Raw genomic sequence first — 20631 nt, 5'->3', positions numbered from 1 at the left:
ACTTACCAAAGGGGGGTGGGGAGATGATAAGACTATGACCAGCCCTTTTCTACTCATAATCCATAAATTTTCAGTAAGCAAGGTTGTCACTTTGGTTATAAGATAGACCGTTAAATCGCCTAGCATTACCACATCTCCTAGAAACTAGACAAGCCAAATTTTGGTACAATTCTTTATGATTGTTACTGTATCTAAAGTTCATATCAATATATTACAGGAGACACAAGACCAAAAAAAAAAAAAGTTTTAATCATTCGGTCATCTTAGCTCAATAAGTAAGAGTATGTGGTTTATATAACACATGATGTGAATTGAAATCATATAGATAGCTTGTTGAACGTTTGTGTAGTACATGATGTGGGCCTAGGATAACACTATTACTAAACACAATAATAGATCAGGTTTAAAATCGGGCCAGATTGGGCTAGGCCAGGTTGGGCCTAAATCTCAAAAACTCAGACCCAGCAGCTGGGCCGAGTTGACCCTCATAACTGGGTTAGACAGGGTTCAGGCTTAGGGCAGGTTCGCAACATTAGGGCCAACTGCTTAATCAGACTATTAATTATCAAACTAAACGGACCTTTAACAAGCTAATTGGCATTTTTTTTTTTTTTTTTAAATGGGCTATCAGACTTTCAACATATGGGACTAACTCTAATCATGCTATAAACAGACCATTGGGCTTTCAACATGTCAACTGCTCATCAGGTTGCATCCTTGCATCATGAATGATTGATTATAAATTAGGCGGGGCCAATTAGGGCTTTAGACAGATAGGCCTGGCGGGAAGGGCCTGAAGTTGACACCCCTAATCCTAACCAATCCTAGATCGGAGGTTGGAATCAGTCTTTGAATTAGTTACCAATTTGGATCACCCAATCCGATAGATCCAATTCCAAATCACTCATACCCGAGCACTGCTCTTTTGAGGCAATGGATCTTCTTCACCCCACTTCAAATCCTCTCAAAATCTATCCTATCGTTTTTTGGTAGAAACATCCAATGGATCAGTTTTTTGGTTTCGACCTCTGGATTGAGAGACCAATACAAAACGATTATTATTTTTTTTTTTTGGTAAAAGAATATGGAACGACTTATCCTCGAAAACTTTTTGAAGGTATCTTTAAAAGTTAAAACAGAATTTCAGAGGTCATTTGTTTAGGAGGGTTTTGATGGGGTGGGATTTAAGGGGTGGGAGAGTTGTACTTATTTTCCCAAAAGTATAGTAAAGTCATGTGTTTTGATATAATGGGTGGGAAATACTCTATACCACGTTGGGAGATGAGCTTTCTTATCGACTAATGTGGCTTTCACCCCATCCTCTTCCAAAGTCCTAGTAAATTGGTGGGACTTCATGGGGTGAGAAGTCATTGTAATTAATGACTCTCTTTCTTCATTCTTCTATTTTCTCTCTTCCACAGCTTTGTGCTAACCAAACAAGATCTGGGTAAGGAAGTCCAACTTTCTTCTAATTTTACTTTTCCTATCTTTAAACCAACCAACATGTGGGATCTAGTAGTCACACATTTGCACTCCAAACTCCCTTATAAAAAAAGGGGGCATAAAAGGTGAACCTTTAACTATAATGATAAGAGGACTATGTGATCAAGCGGTCAGCTTTCTAATGCAGTCTCCTGGTAGACGTAATATACCATTTTTCATGTCTTCTTGGAAGACCAACCCGCATCAAAACAAGTTGGTAGAAAAGTTTGTCCTCTTGGGGAGGGTGGGAACCCAAAAAATCTGAAATTTGCAGAATTGTTCAAACCCTAAAGACTAGAAAGTGAAGAATTTTTCTCTATCTTCAAAGCTCACAATAACTAGAATGAGCAACCATGGTAAACAGAAAATAGATAATACTTAATTGTTCCATTCATTCTTCCCAGAATGTGAAACATTTGACAGTAACCACGACACAAGCAAGCCAACACAGACATTATGTCCAAATCAAATCTAATCTCACTTCCAACGAACTAAACTGCATTCCATAGTTTTAAACAATCTAAGAGAGAAAGTTGTAATCTAATAAAGTGAGTTATAATATTGCTATCAAAATCTTTGGCTGAGCATATATACTCATGTAGAAAAAAATGCAGATACTTCTCAAATATAAAGTGAAAATTTTTACAAATTGCCTACCCCCCTCCCTTTATCAGACAATTTCTGATTCATTCCATCTTACTTTGGTAAACCTTTAGCAGGTGAGGTTGTTCATACAGATACCTTGCCACAAATTGATCCAAGAACTTATCTTCAGTTAACATGAAAGCCCTACCCATACTTTGCTTCTTCACTAGATCCTTTGTGAGCAAAACCTGAAGAACAGAATACCTCGGCAGAATTTTCTTCTCCACGCTACTCAGTAACGTGAGAGGGCGCTTTAATAAATCGTTAACAGTCCAACTAAGCTCATTCATGAAGAAATCCAATCGCTCCCTGATCCCCCCTTCTCCGACATTGAGAAAATACTAGGTCGTTTCCGAAACAGTGAAAGAATAAAATCCTCCGACCATCCAAAACTCCGAAAAACCACAAATTTTGCTTCCCATAGAGGCTTCTTCAAGCCCGCTACTGTGCGAAGCCACTGATAAAAATTGAACTTTTGGGATCCAAACCCATTTCCTTGACTTCAACAACAATCTGCTTAAATCGTTCAACTTTCCAAGTCAGTAGCCGAGGTTGCAAGAATTTCAGTCTCAAAATACTGGACTCTTGTACACCATGATTTCGCAAGATTTCAATGTTGGGTCCCATTATTTCAGGAAGACGGCTGTGCCACCTCAAACGAATAAGAGTCAAAGCAATCTTTTCATTTTTGTGAACAAATCTCTTTGAGGAACTCCAAAGAAGGGATGAGTTCTTTCTCTAAACTTGTCGAGAAGAAGTTAGAGAATCTGCAGAGGATCTTTGCAAGGTTTGGGCCTGAAATTCCATTATTACGCAGCAATTCGATTTTGGGTTTAGGATTTTGTCTGGATCAGCCCTGAGAACTGCTGGACGGTTGGAAATGATGTTTTTGATTTCGGGTTGGGAGAATTCGTAGTTTTTGAAGAGAGCAAGAACAGAGTCTGCTTTGGTGGTGGTCATGAGATTAATACGTTTGGAAGCTTTGAAAGCTGATTCTGGGGACAACACACATGAATTCACCAGGTAATCTACTGTGAGAGACGGTTGGTTTGTGGCATCTGAATTGAAACTGAGAGATGAGATTCGAAGAAAATTGAGATTGGGCAATGAATCACCAGTACCTCTCGGCTGAGAAAGTCTTCTTGAGAGCAAACCATGCATGATTGAGTCTCACTTTGGATTCCAAGATGAAGCCCTTGAATGAGTAGCCGGTAAGAAGTACCCTAAAACTAAAAGCCTCCACCGTTGAGGCTTCGATTGCTTCAGTTGGCGCCACCCACCTTAATCAATTGTTCGAGTCTCTGCTTCAGAAAGAAAAAAAGGCTTGATCGTAATATGATCTCCGTGTAGCTGCGGCGCAATCTCGCACCTTAACCCCTCCAATCCCCAAGTGCTCCCCAGCCTCCCCTGGCAAAGCTTGTATTCTTTTAGCATGCTTTGAGGAATCGATTGGGATCGGATGTAATCGGCCTTCACCGATCCCAATTCTTGGCCGATAACGTATCAGTAGGATCGATACGGGCAAAGAGTAAAACAGTCAAAATATGGTTTTAAATTAAAACCAAGGGTATTTCTGTCTGATTAAGGCCAGTCAATTGGTATCGGATAAGTATTAACCTAGATCGAACCCATTTTCAATACTGAGTTCTCAAACCTTGATTGACAAGGGTCAATCACGATTCCCTAAGGAGGAAAATACCATTCACCATCCACAATCATCATTGCACGGTTCAATGCTGATCCAGCATCGGTTACTCAACATTTCAATGAAATCGAAAAAGAGTTGAACATCTTCACTGATTAACCACCTCCTGAAGCTTCAGCGATGGTTGCCAAAGCTCCGAGTGAACCCCAAAATAGGCAATGGACTTGGATCTACCAAATGATAAGAATGCCCCTAAGATTCAATCATAAACCATTTTGCCTAGGTTGTTTGTAAATCCCCCCCCCCCCTTTAAAGTGGTAAGGAAAGGCTTTTTGGGATCACATTTTCTTTCTATCTAACAATACTTCCATTGATCTCATTGGTCAATATACAATTCGTCGGATAGTTAAAATAACAATTTGATAGCATGGTTCATTTTGTGATTCGAACTCTTTTTATCCATTTTGATTTCAGTATTAATTATATTTCCCTTACAATTTATAACATGAACATTTCAAATCAATGACCTAAACAATGATTTCGTTCTTATAGATAAACAATGATTTCCATTTCAAACTCTTTTTATCCATTTTGATTTCAGTATTAGTTATATTTCCCTTACAATTTATAACATGAACATTTCAAATCAACGACCTAATTCTAAATGTTAACTTGTTTGATTTGGGGAAGATGATTTAAGTGTTTTCACCGAATCTTTCTTCACTATAGGTTATGAATATAAGATTTCATTGTGGTTAAAGTATGAAATCAAACCAATCCAAACTAGTATTAACCCAATATTGAAAAATCAAAATAAATCGAAACAATATCAGATCAAAATTGAAATTGATCATAAACTGAGTTCCTTAATAGTTTGGTTTGGATCTCCCTCATTCTTAAATCAAAACCAATTCAACTAGATCAAAATCGAGCAGAACCAACCATTTGACACCCCTATGAAATCTAACCAAATTATCGGAGCACTTCTATAATTGATACATCAACAGTGTAAATGATCACTTTTGTTGAGTGGGATCAGGAAAAAGATTTCTATCTCAGAATCATTTTTTAGAGCAAATTAAGGAAAATTCCTTTGTTATATATTTTCTTTTATTTTTTTTTAAATCTTAAAAGATTACTAAATCCAATAAAATAATTACATGCTATCATTTAAGGGGAAAATAACTCTGTCCAAGAGCGTGGTCTACGCCAGTGCTCCCATGTTTCTATTTTTCTCTTCCCCATAAGAAAAGACATCTTTTACCCTTATTTTAGGAATGAGAGAGATAGAAACATGAGACCACCATGGTAGACCACACTACCAAACAGAAAACCATTTCCCATAATTTAATTCCAAGTATTGTTTTGTTGTCATAATGTAGGAGTCAAAGGTTTGGCGCTTAAATTCTTTCTACTAGATGAATTTCTTTTTATCATTAACTTAATCAAATGTTTAATATGGATGGATTAAGAATTTTTTTTTAGTGAATAAAAAAAATCTATTAATCCCCAAAGAAAGGGGGAAAAAAACTAGAAAATAACATTTCTGATTGATAGAAATATCAACATTATTTATAATCAAAAAAATAAAAATAATAGAAAAATAGAAAATGATATATAATGGTGATTTTTTGGTAAACACTGCTATATAAGCCTTTTATACATAGAAAAAAAGATTTAAAAAATTGTTAACAAAACCGCATTTGATTGTCTTCGGTCTTTTATAACCTCCACTATATAGTACATAATACATGGGAAAATACAATATGATACATAGTTTGTAGAAAGGCAGTTTGTTAAAACCGCCTCTGAATAGGGGTGTCAATTCTGAGCCCACATCGGTAGGCCCGATCGAGCCCAACATGTTTATAGCCCTATTTGGATCATCCCGTTTAATAAACGTGTCGGGCGACGGTGCAAGTAGCTAGCCCATCGGGAGCCCGACTGAATTGACACATTTATATTCCCGGCTTAAACCAACTCATTGTAGCCCGACTTAGCCTGACCCCTTTAATACTACATAAAATTCTTATTTTTCCACTACTAGTAAGAAATAAATTAAGCTTTCTTACCCTTTGTTTTGTAATAGGATTTGATTTAATTAAGCTTTATTTTGTAAGTTGTAAATGTTATAATCTCTTCTTTTCTTTGTAAGAACAACCATAATCGCATATCATTTTTCTTTTTTATTCAAGATTTGCCTCACATATTTTTGGGCATTCAACTCACTTAAGAAAATTTTTTTAGGATAGGCACGTTTAAAGTGTGTTTAGGCTTAAATATGTCCATAACCCGATTAAGGCCATGTTAAGATCTGTTTAAGGAAGTCCGATTAAAGCTCGACACCAATCGGCCCAATTATAACCGTACCATGCCCCTCAAAGCTAGGCCCATTTACTTAAATGGGCGTTTATGGTGCAAGGCTTCCAAGTGGTCAAGCCCGATTAAGCCCGATCGAGACTGGCTTGGCCTGATCAGTTGACACCCCTATTGTCACACCCCGTTCACACAGAATCAGACTGGTGACCGAGTTAACTCCGGTTAACCCAAACCTGCCAGGATCATCTGATACAGTACCCCACCACAGCATACCCACATCTAAGATAAGTGTTCAAAAGTTTAGCGGAAGACTTAAATTACTTGTAAATATCCCCAATATACTTGATACCCAAATTGTAGTATATAGCTAAGTACATGTGGGCCCACAGACATGATATTTACACAAAAAGAATAACAATTTACGTATCAAGTACACAAAAGGGGAGGTCATCAAAAAATCAAAAAGTGAAATCCTGTACGATGTCATTACTGTGGTCCCACAGCACAGCCCTCGCACATGCAATCAGCACCATGCTCATACTCCTTAGGGACCCACTAATCCTTAACAGGAAACTTGACTGTGGGGCCTGACTCCTGATCTTCAGGCGGGTGACCTACAAAATCATCTAAAAGAGGTGTGCACGTGGGATGAGCTCACTAGCTCAGTAAGTGAAAAGAAAGACCATACAAACATTCACATTCATATGCACTATATGCAATGTAATTCATTTTAAATCTTATCCACCTAAAAGACACTACAAAGTCTTAGGTTATGTGCTACTTACAACCACAATGCGCGATGCCCCGGGAACGAGTCATGAACTCTATCCCACGATACACCCATAGGGTTGTCGGAGAAGGCCCACCATGAGTACTCAGAAAAGTAAAGCATGTCGACTACCGACTCTCAACATAAAGTAAATGACAGAAATATAAAGGTGTCGACCCCTATAATTTAAAAGCAGTACGATTGGTCCTCTTGAATATACCACTGAGGTTGTCGACTGTCCTAATGACCAGCCGGGTGTATGTCTAACCGCCACAGTGACCCGACAACAGTGACCATTGCTTCCCCCCAAGTGAAAACCCAACACCTCAACTCCTGTTGGGAAGGGTCGTAGCATAGGGAATGATAATCCTAAATCGCATGTTCTTATATGATAAAGTGCGATTGCATAGTACCACCGCGTCCCATACCACGGGCCACCAATGCACTCGTTTTCAAATCAACTACGGTGTCTAGTCTAATAATGCATCATGCACAGTAATCCAACCATTCATCACATAAGCACATCAATTATTTAGCATTGAGAATGTAAAGTACAACACAATCATAAATCATTTGTTTAAAACGCACCAGCAATGCGTGCAAATGGCATACGAGGATGAATAATTTACACATAATTTGCATAATGACATGGCTAGTCTAGATACAATTTAATAGTGCAAAAACAAGCCTTAAAATAAATTCAAATGTCCCCTCCCCACTTACTTGTTAGGTACAAAATCTCACATTCGGTAAGGGTGAGATCCGGAGTGAGAAACGTAAATTCTAGTGGAACCTATCATAAGTGAATGATGTTAGCATTTCACCACCTTGGGGTAAAAAATAACGAGGTTTGATGTTTAAAATCATAAAAGAAGGTTGTCCACCCGTTTTGGCCCCATTCGGGCTAAAAAATCCGACTGGTGGGCCAATAGGTGGGCCAGACAGCCCACCTATCTTTGCCCGCCGATCCAACAGGCAGGCCAGATAGAACCGGTGGGCCCCCATAGGTGGACGGGTTTACCCGATGACCTTCACCCGCCTGTTTGAATTAAGATTCTGCTCCAACAGGCGGGCGGCTTTGCCCACCGGTCTTCACCTACCTGTGGAAGCAAAAATTGGTTTTCTCCTTTGAAACTCTCCTCAACCTTGGGAAAACCAAATGAGGGTGTTCCAATCACATTTTTCACACATCTAAGGTCATATAAGATGATTCTAACCTATATCTAAGTTAGATTTAAGGATTGAAAAGTAATCTTACCTTTTTTACTCAAGAACTCTTCCAAAACCCCAAAATCACCTCTTAACTCAAGAAATCACCAATGCTTCTCAAATCTTGTAAACCCTTCTTTAAACCTTAAAAATCAACACATAGACCATCTATTAAACTTTAGATTCATCATCTCAAGTGGGATTAACAAGATCTCAAGGAACTCTATCCAAATCAAGGGTTTCACTTGGGGTTTTGTGAAAGTTTAAGAAGTATAGCCTTCGCTCACCTCAAATCGTAGGTCTCATGTTGGGGATCACTTTTTTGGTGCCAGAATGAGAAGATCAAACCTTGGCGTCACTTAAAATCATTTCTTCCTCTTTTTCTTTTCCTTTCTACCTCTTCGTTTTTTTTTTCTTCCTTTCTTTTCTCTCTCTTCTTTACTTTTCTCACACTCTTTAATGCATTAAATGAGAAAAAGGAAAAAACACAATAAGTACTATTTATACTAGAGAATATCTAATAAAAACATGGGTAGGTCACACTGGTGGGCGGGTTCGCCCGCCTGTGACCGCCCACCTGTTGGTCAAAACTTAGCCATACAATTGAGATTTCGATGAAATTATACTCTCAGCATATATCAAACTCTCGACATAAGATATATAATACGTATACACTTTACGATACGGCTATATACCAGCATTACTCGTACATGGCCTTATGATACGTGCATGTACATGGCTTGGGTACACCCGTCTCCTTTGGCACTGACTCGGACTTGTCTGGCCAACATGTGTTCAAAGTCACCCTTGCCATCATGGTCTATAGGGAAACCGCCTTAACCCTCTCTGGTTTGGGTCCTGCATGGTTAAACTGGGACAACTGTGTAAGTAAACCAGGTTTTAAAAGTAAGATATCACATTTACCCCCCCTTTTTGAAAAATTTGTCCTCGAAATTAGCGTACCTGGTTGTTCGAAAAGATGAGGGTACTTGGCTTGGATTTCATCTTCTTTCTCCCAAGATGCTTCTTTAAGTGAATGGTTAGCCCATCGCACCTTTAGGAAGAAAATGGAGCGGTTGCGAAGGGTTTTCACTTTGCGGTTCAAGACTTCGGTTGGCTGTTCTTTATAGGTCATATCAGCTTCTAGATATTCTGGTTCCATGGGTAACACATGCGATGGATTGTGAACATATTGCTTCAGCATGGATATATGGAATACATTATGAATATTTCCAAGCGAAGGTGGAAAAGCAAGTATGTAGGCTACTGAGCCAACCCGAGTCAAAATCTCAAATGGGCCAATGTATCTCAGGCTCAACTTACCCTTTCTATGGAATCTATGCAACCCTTTTAGTAAGAGAAATCTTGAGAAACACCTTTTCTCCTGCTCGAAACTCAATGTCTTTCCTACGGGTGTCTGCATAGCTCTTTTGATATGACTGAGCTGCCTTAATCCTTTCTCGAATAACATCGACCTTGTCACATGTCATCTGTATCATTTTGGGTCCTAACATTCGACATTCGCCTACCTCATTTCAATACAGAGGAGTTCTACACTTCCTACCATATAATATCTCATATGGAGCCATCCTAATTGTAGCTTGATAACTGTTGTTATAGGCAAATTCCATGAGGGGTATATATTCTTCCCAACTACCACTCATTTTCATTGCACATGCCCTGAGCATGTCTTCTAATATCTATATGGTTCGCTCTAACTGACCATCAGTTTGTGGGTGGAAGGCAGTACTCAAGTTCACTTGTGATCCCAAAGCATGCTGAAAACTTTTCTAAAATCTGGAAGTGAACCTTGGGTCCCTATCTGACACAATGCTCACTGGCACTCCATGCAAGCGCACTATGTTATCTATATAAAGTTATGCTAACTTGGTCATAGAGAATTTGGTCTTGATGGGAATGAAATGAGCAGTCTTAGTAAGCCGATCAACTATCACCAAAATCGTAACCATCCCCTTAGGTGTGCGTGGTAGTCCGGTGATAAAGTCCATCGTAATCCTATCCCACTTTCAGTCTGGTATTAGGAGAGGCTGAAGAGTACCATAAGGTCGATGCCTCTCAGCTTTTACTTTTTGGCATGTAAGGCAAGTTACCACATATAGGGCTATTGTGATTTTTATGTTTGGCCACTAGTAGTTTTGTTTGAGGTCCCTATACATCTTTGTACTTCCTTGGTGGAGTGAGTACTCAAAGCTATGTGCTTCCTACACTATCTTGTCTTGTATCTCTAAATCATCGGGCACACACAACCTACCTCGAAATAATAATGCCCCGTCGCTGGCTAAAACGAAGTCAGGGTTATTCATTGTTTGCTCTTGAATCTTAATTCTGATCCATTGTAACTCAGGATCCAAAGAGTGTTTCATTATCGCCTCTTGCCTAATAGACAGATGCACCTGTAGAGCTGCCAGGGATACAGTTAACCATTTAATATTTTCTAGTTGATGTTCAAGCTCTAAGGTTGCTCCTTCATATAAGAGGGTTTCATCCATTAGCATCGCCTCTTGTACGAGTTATGGGATGACTGCTAAGTATGAGAGTGACATAGTCCGTGCCTTCCGACTCAACGTATTTGCCACTACATTAGCCTTGCCAGGATGATACTGAATGTCATAGTTACAATCCTTCATGAGCTTGAGCCATCTCCTTTGCCTCATATTCAAATCTCTTTGGGTGAAAATGTACTTAAGGCTTTTGTGATCACTATATATCTCGCACTTCTCCCCATACAAATAATGTCGCCAAATCTTTAGGGCAAAAATGACTGCGGCTAGTTCCAAGTCATGAGTGGGGTAGTTCTTCTCATATTCCTTTAGTTTTCGGGATGTATATGCTATCACCTTACTGCGTTGCATGAGAGCACAACCCAACCTGACCTTAGAAACATCAGTGTAGACTGTCATTCCACCTGTGCCTTCAGGGATGGTCAACATAGCGGCTGACACTAACCTTTCTTTCATTCTTGAAAACTCTTCTCACATTCCTCTGTCCATTTAAATTTTACCCCCTTTTTGGTTAACTTAGTCATTGGTGTTGAGATCCGAGCAAAATTCTCAATAAAGCGCCGGTAGTACCCATCTAAACCCAAGAAACTTCTAATTTCTGTAACGTTCTTGGGGTTTTTCCACTCTACTACTGCTTTCACCTTATTAAGATCTACCTCGATTCCATCCTTAGACACTACGTGTCCTAAGAATCCAACTTTCTTAAGCCAAAATTCACATTTACTGTATTTGATAAACAATTGTTCTTCTCTCAGCCTCTGTAATACCATCCTCAAGTGTTGAGTATGCTCATCTTCCGTCTTAGAGTAGATCAAGGTGTCATCAATAAAAATAATTACCCATTTATCAAGGACATCGTGAAATACTCGATTCATTAAATCCATGAACGCTTTCAATGCATTGGTTAACCCAAAAGATAACACTAGGAACTCATGGTAACCATACCGAGTCCTAAAAGCTATCTTGGGTATGTCACCGCTCTTTATCTTGAGCTGATAATAGCTTGATCTAAGGTATATATTTGAAAATACATTTGCACCTTATAGTTGGTCAAACAAATCATCAATGCGTGACAATGGATACCGGTTCTTAATGGTTAGCTTATTCAATTCCTGATAATCGATGCACATACACAAGCTGCCATCCTTCTTCTTAACAAACAATACTGGGGCACCCCAAGGTGAAACACTTGGGCGAATAAACCCCTTCTCCAATAATTTTTGCAACTGCATCTGTAACTCCCTCAATTCGGCTGGTGCCATCCTGTATGGAGCTTTTGACACTGGAGTTGCTCCAGGAATCAAGTCTATAGTAAATTCCAACTCTCTATCAGGTGGTAGATGCATCAGATCATCTGGAAAGACATCAAAAAATTCTTTAACCACCTCTATTTCTTCTAGAGGTGTAACCTTTGCATCAACATCAAGTACCGATGCTAAGTAACCCTGACATCCACTTTCCAACAACTTTACCGTTTGAAGAGCGGAGATGAGGACCTTTCTAGCCCGTTTTATTTTATCTGCTTGGTATACCAGTTCTTTCCCTTTATCATTTGTCACCCTAAGTAATTTTTCGGCACACATCACATTAGCTCGATGGGCCGACAACCAATCCATGCTCAATATAACGTCAAAATTTTGCATGTTGAATTTGACGAGTTGTGCATTCAATTTCTTTCCACTGATTTCAACTGGGTATGGTCCATACACCTTCAACTGTGTAACTTTGTCTATAGGCATACTAACAATCATCTCATGATCTAGTGTCTTGGGCAACATACCAAGTTTCTCAGTAAATCTCTTAGATATGAACGAATGTATAGCTCCTGAATCAAACAAGACAAAGGCTGGTATACCCGATATAGGCAGAACACCTAGTGCAACAATGCATATAAGTATAGCAGGTCATCAAAATTCAGCATAAGAAAAATCTTAAATTAAAATATACCTGCTACCACTTCTATGCTGGCCTCAGCCTCCTTAGCTGATAAGGCATACATTCTTCCTTGCAGTTGATTCCCCCGAGTTAAGGGAGGTCTGTACATAGAGGGCTGACTGGATGGTAAGGCTGGTCTGACTTGACAGTCTTTGGTAAAATGCCAATAAGAATGGCAATTAAAGTAACGGATTTATGACGCCGAAACTAGGGCAGGGACCCTTTGTACTTGACCTGATGAAGATGGGGGATGGGGTGGCCTTGTGACTGTAGGCACCATACTAGTGTTCGGGCGAAAAGATGTAGAGCCCAGACCACCAGCTAATCGAGAAAGGTAGCCAGATGGCCTATGTGGTTGTTTGTATGCAGGCCTAGAACTATACGACCCACAGTATACCTTGGATGAGTTGCCCATGTCTGGAAATGGATTAGTCCTCTTCCACAATCCAGGTGTCAGGGATTGTTCTCCCTTCTGCTTATCTTCCATGGTTTTAACCTTTCACACAATCTGACCATAATCTGTCAAATCTAAGACTTCGAGCACTGACCCAATAGATGCCTTTAATCTCTTCAGAAACCTTACAGTCTTTTCTTCAGCTGACCTCATATGCTTAGAGGCAAAATGGAATAAGCTTTCAATATCCTGCTGATACTCAAGGATAATCTTATTCCCTAGAGTCAAGGCCATGAATTCTATCTCTTTACGATTTTTGAAGCTACGAGAGTAATGTTTTGCTAAAAACAACTCATTGAACTGCTCCCATGTGGGTTCTAGGTGTGCGGTAAACAATATAGGCTTAGAGGCTTGCCACCAAGAGTTGGCTTCATTCTTGAGTTGTAGCCCTGAAAAATAAGCTTCTGTGCCTCAGTGCACTCAACTACCTCAAATATCTTTTTCAGCTATTGGATCCATAGGTCTGGCTCTAGAGGATCACTCCCTACCTTAGAGAATACAGGTGGCAAGTTCCTCTTGAAAGATTTTACTACCCTTGTCGTATTATTCGTTAACGGGTAATTGGGTGCATATGCCGGATAGTAAGGGTACGGAGGGGGCACCATATATGGAGGAGTGCTGAGTGGCGAAATTGGAGGTGTACCTCTGGCTTGCTCATGTGGTGTCGTACCAAGTGGTGTACCTCCAGTTTACGGTCCTATACCAGACCCTACAGGTGGGTCTTGTGGAGTAATTATCCGAGGATGTTGACCGGGTTAAGGAAGGTCTAACTGTTGTTGTATAGCAGCCATAAATGCCTGCTGCTGCTAGAGCATTTGTTGCTGGAAGGCTTGCTGTGACTGCTAAACTATGGTCGCAACATCACTCAGAGTGATGACAGGTGGAGGATCCGGAAGTGTGGTCAAAGGTAGGTCCCTTTGTGCCACACCCTGGTCAAGGATTCTTGAGGTTGTGGAAGTGGGGTCTGCCCCACAGAGCGGGACCTTTGAGGATTTGGTGGTCGACCAATAGGACGAGGACCACATGAGGTTCCTCGAGCATTGCTACCGGATCTAGTGCGTACCATCGTGTCCTTACACCTAGATCATACCGTACACAAAACATTGGTTAAATACCTTAGAATTTACATAAGCATATAATTATTTCCCATTCTATAAACATAGCCCACGAAATCAATTTCACTCTATGGTTCACACACACTCTTAGATTGACCTTAAACTTTCAACCTGGACATATAATCATATGCCAAAACATGGGGTATTGTAGTGTATGATGTCTTGTATCTAGCCACAGCTTAGCCCCGAGAGTACTGTGCTAGCACTTCGACAAGTAGGATGGCGGTCCCGCTAGAATTTTTTGTTAATGATGTATTATTATTTTTTTATATTTTTTTTTATATATATTTTTTCCCAACCGGCTAGCGGCCACCGACGGGTGACCACTGGCAGGCAGCTCGGGTTGGGGCCCGCCGATCCAACCCGAGGCGGACTTAAAGGGGCTTTTAAGCCTCTTCGATCTTCATTTCTCCCATCTTCTACACTTAGGCTCAACTCAAGGCGATTTTAGAGGGTTACTTGGCGCATCCACTCATGATTTCATTCAACGATTCCACGGATTTTAAAAGATTCAAGCACCTTTCACTCTCAAATAAGTCTCTTCTCCATTTCTCTTCTTGGAACATATATTTTGGGTGTTGAATCCATCCATATTTCCCAAAACTTGACTTTTTTCATGTTTATTTCCATAGAATAGTCATTCCATGAGAATATGATGCTTCCTTTGTGACTCATTTATAGTTTTGGGCTTCACTACCCAATCTATGGGAGAAAATCCCAAACCGTACCCTAACTTCTCCAATTTGGGGTTTTCTTCTATTTCTTTTCTTTTCTCCCCAACCAACAACTGAATTGGGATTTCTTATCCTTGATTTGCACTTACATTGTTGGAAAGATCATTGAAACTTGTATATGCTTGCAATTCCATCTCATTTCTATGAAAATCCATCTCTTTTGTGTTAGGTTTCTTGAAAAAAAAAATTCTAGGGTTTCTATGATTCTCTTCACTTCATTCCATACTTGTGAACACCTTTAAATCACTTGCCATTAATTGTTGGTGCAATGATATTTGACTTACACTTTGAATCCATACTTGTGAACAACTTTGAATCTCTCTCATTCCTTGCACCTCAGTGTCATAATAGAATTTTTTACATATTCTTGGTTGTATAATGATAGGTATTACTATCATTGACATGTAAGCTTCAAGTTCTACACTTTTATGGGATTTTCATTCTCTTGGATTGAACTTGTACATTGAAATCGGGGGCTTTCTACCATTTGACACCAATTACCCCACTTGAGGAAATTGTTATGAGGCTTTCCATCACTTCTCACTTACCATGCTTTATACTCTTTTATTACTCTTCTATTTTACAACATGCTAGTGGATGTCTTGTTTGGGGATTCCCTCCTATTCATTTCTCCATGGCTTAACCACCTCTCTTTTTATAATGATCCACATTATGTAATTGGATGCATTTACATGTGCTTGCTCACCCTCCTGTTTACTTCCTTTGTCATGCAACATTCTTACTTATCACTATTTCTTCTCTTTTCTTACTAGGATGTCTTCTCACAAGGGCAAGGAACCCGCATCCTCTTCCAATAGACGTAGGGCCATAACTTCAAAAAGAAAAGGTGGAGGGACTACTTCCTCAGCCATTCATACAAGGCAACAAGGACATGCCCCCATAGATCTTCTAGACTATGATGAGGGACTCTTCTGGAGTTTGAGGGTAGCAACAAATTGGCAGATCTTCCTAAAAAAGTCTGTAATGATGGAGAAAATCGTGGTAACTTGTGATTTCAATAAGATTCAACTACAAGAGAGGTTTACTGCACTGGGTTGGCAGTCCATCCTTAATATTGATCGTCCATGCTATGAACACCTTGTTCAAAGATTTTATTGTAATTTGGAGGTCTCTTACCAGTATGGGGAGTACTCAATCACCAGCATGGTGAAGGGGGTGAACATTCGTTTGACTGTAGACACTGTTACTAGTATTTTAGATATGTCATCAGTTGGGCATCAATTCTATAGCCCCCCCAAGGAGTAAGCCCGTGGGCCCATCCTTAAGTTCAGAGATGCAAGACCACATTTACGAGACCATTAGTGGCAACAAGGTGCATCGGGATTTCGAGGCAACATTCAACCCGGAGGCTCGTGTATTTGCTCGGTTGGTTTAGTTTAATTTGCTCCCTAGAGGAGGTCATAAGAACCAAGTGGGCTTTGTGGCAGCCTACATAGCCTTCTGCATCTACAAGGCCTTGGAGGGAGGTGCCGAGCATTTATGCTTGCCCTACATTATACTTAAGACTATGGAGCATTATGCCACACATCCTGAGGACGGAGGTTTCTCATATGGTAGGACCCTCACCAGGGTTTTCGAGTTCTTTGGGGTGGATTTGAGTGGTGAGGAGGGAAAGAATCCAACGGACAAATTAAGCATGGAAAACCTACGCAGGATGGGTCTCCAAGCTCTTATGGATGTACCTCAGAGGGCAGGAGCTCAAGGAGGTAGGAACAGGGAGAATGTCCACAGGGAGGATGTCCACATGGAGGAGGAGGAAAATAGTGAGAAGGATGAGGATTATGTTCCTCAATTCGAGGAGGACTTTCTGGATGAGGATATCCTCGAGGAGGGGCCTCTTGATTTGAGAGATGCTGATCCTGACTTTGCTAGGGCTGCAAACCCACATCATAGAGCCCCACCACCTGAGAGTGGCGTATTTGACTTAGAAAGCATGATAACCAGTATGAGGGCCTTGAAAGATGGACAAGATCAGCTTTTGAGAAGACTATATGAGAGTGCTTCTAGAGAAGAAAATATCTTAGAGAGGCAGGATACATTAGAGAATTCCTTCCTAAGATTGAGCGAGTATTCGAACACAACGGCCAATGTTATTTCAACAGACTTTACCCGACTTCGGAGGGATGTGCAACTAGTGAATGCGAGGTTTGATTACTACGATCGTCAACTCAATGTTAAATCGAGACTTAGGAGGGATGGAGTAGTAGAGCTAGATGATGATGAGGGTCTCTGAGGACTTAACTTGCCTATCCTAATCAGCTTTTTACTTGTCTCCATATTGTTTATGTGTTTATGATAGACTATTTTTTTTGTACTTTTCTCTGTAATTTGAACTTGCTAGTGTGGTGTTATGATGTTGTTGGTGACTTTTTGTTAGTTTTGTCTGCTTGACAAACTTATTGTAATTCGGTTGTAATAACGTTAGTTAGCTTTTGTTGATTATGCTTATTCATATATGTATGTTATCTATCAGGTGCTTCTATTTGAAAATTTTGGAAAATCTTGTTTTAGCGTTGTTATGCTGCTGAAATTTTGTTAAATCCGTACTCGATGGGTTATGCAATCAAATAACTAATATTTTATTTATTCCAAGCAAACTTTCTCTAATGCATGCCATGAAATGTAATAATTAAATGCAACCATTTTTTTTTTTTGCTTTTAATTCTTTAAAGTGTTTTACATTTACCCTACCCCATTTCCTATTATAGATTCTATGGGGTCTAAATGGTATGTTGTGAGTGGATAGAGCATCACGCTCTGATACCACCGTTGTTACGTTCTGTTCACACAGAATCGGACTGGTGACCGAGTTAACTCCGATTAACCCAAACCTGCCAGGATCATCTAATACAGTACCCCACCACAGCATACCCACATCTAAGATAAGTGTTCAAAAGTTCAGCGGAAAACTTAGATTACCTATAAATATCCCCAATATACTTGATACTCAAATTGTAGTATATAACTAAGTACATGTGGGCCCGCAGACATGATATTTACACAAAAAGAATAACAATTTACGTATCAAGTACACAAAAGGGGAGGTCATCAAAAAATCAAAACGCGAAATCTTGTACGGTGTCATTACTGCGGTCCCGCAGCACAGCCCTCGCATATGCAATCAGCACCGTGCTCATACTCCTTAGGGACCCACCAATCATCAACAAAAAACTCGACTGTGGGGCCTGACTCCTGATCTTCAGGCGGGTGACCTGCAAAATCATTTAAAAGAGGTGCGCACGTGGGATGAGCTCACTAGCTCAGTAAGTGAAAAGAAATACCATACAAACATTCACATCCATATGCACTATATGCAATGCAATTCATTTTAAATCTTATCCACCTAAAAAACATTATTAAATCTTAGGTTATGTGCTACTTACAACCACAGTGCGCGTATACCCCGGGTACGAGTCTTGAACTCCATCCTGCGATACGCCCATAGGATTGTTGGAGAAGGCCCACTGTGAGTACTCAGAAAAGTAAAACATGTTGACTACTAGCTCTCAACATAAAATTAAATGACAGAAATGTAAAGGTGCCGACCCCGATAATTTGAAAGCAGTACGATTGGCCCTCTTTATTATACCACTGAGGTTGTCGATTGTCCTAATGACCAGCCGGGCATATGTCTAACCGCCACAGTGATCCGACAACCACGACCACTACTTACCCCCAAGTGATAACCCAACACCTCAACCCCTGTTGGGAAGGGTTGTAGCACATGGAATGATAATCCTAAATCGCATGCTCCTATATGACAAAGTGCGATTGCATAGTGCCACCGCGTCCTATACCACAGGCCACCAATGCACTCGTTTTCAAACCGACTACGACATCTAGTCTAATAATGCATCATGCACAGTAATCCAACCATTCATCACAGAAGCACATCAATCATTTAACATTGAGAATGTAAAGCACAACACACATATCATAAATCATTTGTTTAGAATGCACAAGCAATGCGTGCGAATGGCATACGAGGATGACTAATCTACACATAATTTGCATGATGACATGGCTAGTCTAGATACAATTTAATGGTATAAAAAAAACCTTAAAATAAAGTCAAATGTCCTCTCCCCACTTACTTGTTGGGTACAAAAGCTCACGTTCGGTACGGGTGAGATTCGGCGTGAGAAATGTAAATTCTAGTGGAACCTATCATAAACGAATGAGGTTAGTATTTCACCACCTTGGGGTAAAAAATAACGAGGTTTGATGTTTAAATCATGTTTAAAATCATAAAAGAAGGTTGCCCGCCCATTTTGGCCCATTCGGGCTAAAAAATCCGACCGGTGGGCCAACAGGTGGGCCAAATAGCCCACCTGTCTTCGCCTGCCGGTCCAACAGGCGGGCCAAATAGCCCACAGGTTGAACCATAGGGCCCCCACAGGCGGGTGGGTTCGCTCACCGGTCTTCGCCCGCCTATTGGAATTAAGGTTCTGCCCCAACAAGCGGGCGGCTTCACCCATCGATCTTTGCCCACCTATGGGGGAAAAATTGGTTTTCTCCTTTGAAACGCTCATCAACCTTGGAAAAACCAAATGTGGCTATTCCAATCACATTTTTCACACATCTAAGGTCTTATAAGATGATTCTAACTTAGATCTAAGTTAGACTTAAGGATTGAAAAGCAACTTACCTTCTTTGCTCAAGAACTCTTCCAAAACCTCAAAATCACCTCTTAACTCAAGAAATCACCAATGCTTCTCAAATCTTGTAAACACTTCTTTAAACCTTCAAAATCAACACATAGACCATCTATTAAACCTTAGATTCATCATCTCAAGTGGGATTAATAAGATCTCAAGGAACGCTACCTAAATCAAGGGTTTCACTTGGGGTTTTATGAAAGTTTAAGAAGTATAGCCTTCGCTCATCTCAAATCGTAGGTCTCATGTTGGGGATCACTTTTCCGATGCCGGAATGAGAAGATCAAACCTCGACGTCGCTTAAAATCATTTCTTCCTCTTTTTCTTTTCCTTTCTTCTTCTTCGTTCTCTTTTTCTTCCTTTCTTTTCTCTCTTCTTTACTTTTCTCACCCACTCTTTAATGCATTAAATGAGAAAAAGGAAAAAACACAATAAGTATTATTTATACTATAAAATATCTAGTAACCACATGGGTGGGTCACACTGGTGGGCGGGTTCGCTCGCCTGTGACCGCCCACCTGTTGGTCAAAACTTAGCCAAGCAATTGAGATTTCAATGGAATTCGACTCTCAACATGTATCTCACTCTCGGCATAAGATATATAATACGTATACACTTTACGATACGGCTACATACCAGCATTACCTGTACATGGCCTTATGATACTTGCATGTACACGGTTTGGGTACACTCATCTCCTTTGGCACTGACTCGGACTTGTCTGGCCAACCTGTGTTCAAAGTCACCATTGCCATCATTGTCCATAGGGAACCTGCCTTAACCCTCTCTGGTTAGGGTCATGCATGGTTAAACCGGGTCAACCGTATAAGTAAACCAGGTTTTAAAAGTAGGGTATCACACCTACCTCTGAAGATACCATTAGGAATTGGTTTTAATTTTCCGTTGCCATATAGGCTAAATTTACTTATCCCTCCAAAATGAATTATTTGAAAGACAATTGGCGGGAAAGGTTTTTCCACAGTCAGCAGCCGTAATCAAGGTTCTAAGGATCAATATGGATTGACAAGAACATATCATCATCGGCCAAAGCCAATGCTTGTCAACCTAGGTTGGGTATTGGTATCAGTATTGATATTAGATAAAGGATAAAATCGAAAAGGGA

The sequence above is a fragment of the Macadamia integrifolia genome, unplaced genomic scaffold (assembly GCF_013358625.1).
Source record: "Macadamia integrifolia cultivar HAES 741 unplaced genomic scaffold, SCU_Mint_v3 scaffold516, whole genome shotgun sequence".
Taxonomy (NCBI): domain Eukaryota; kingdom Viridiplantae; phylum Streptophyta; class Magnoliopsida; order Proteales; family Proteaceae; genus Macadamia; species Macadamia integrifolia.
The sequence above is the reverse complement of the archived record's forward strand: the minus strand, read 5'-3'. Positions refer to the sequence as shown.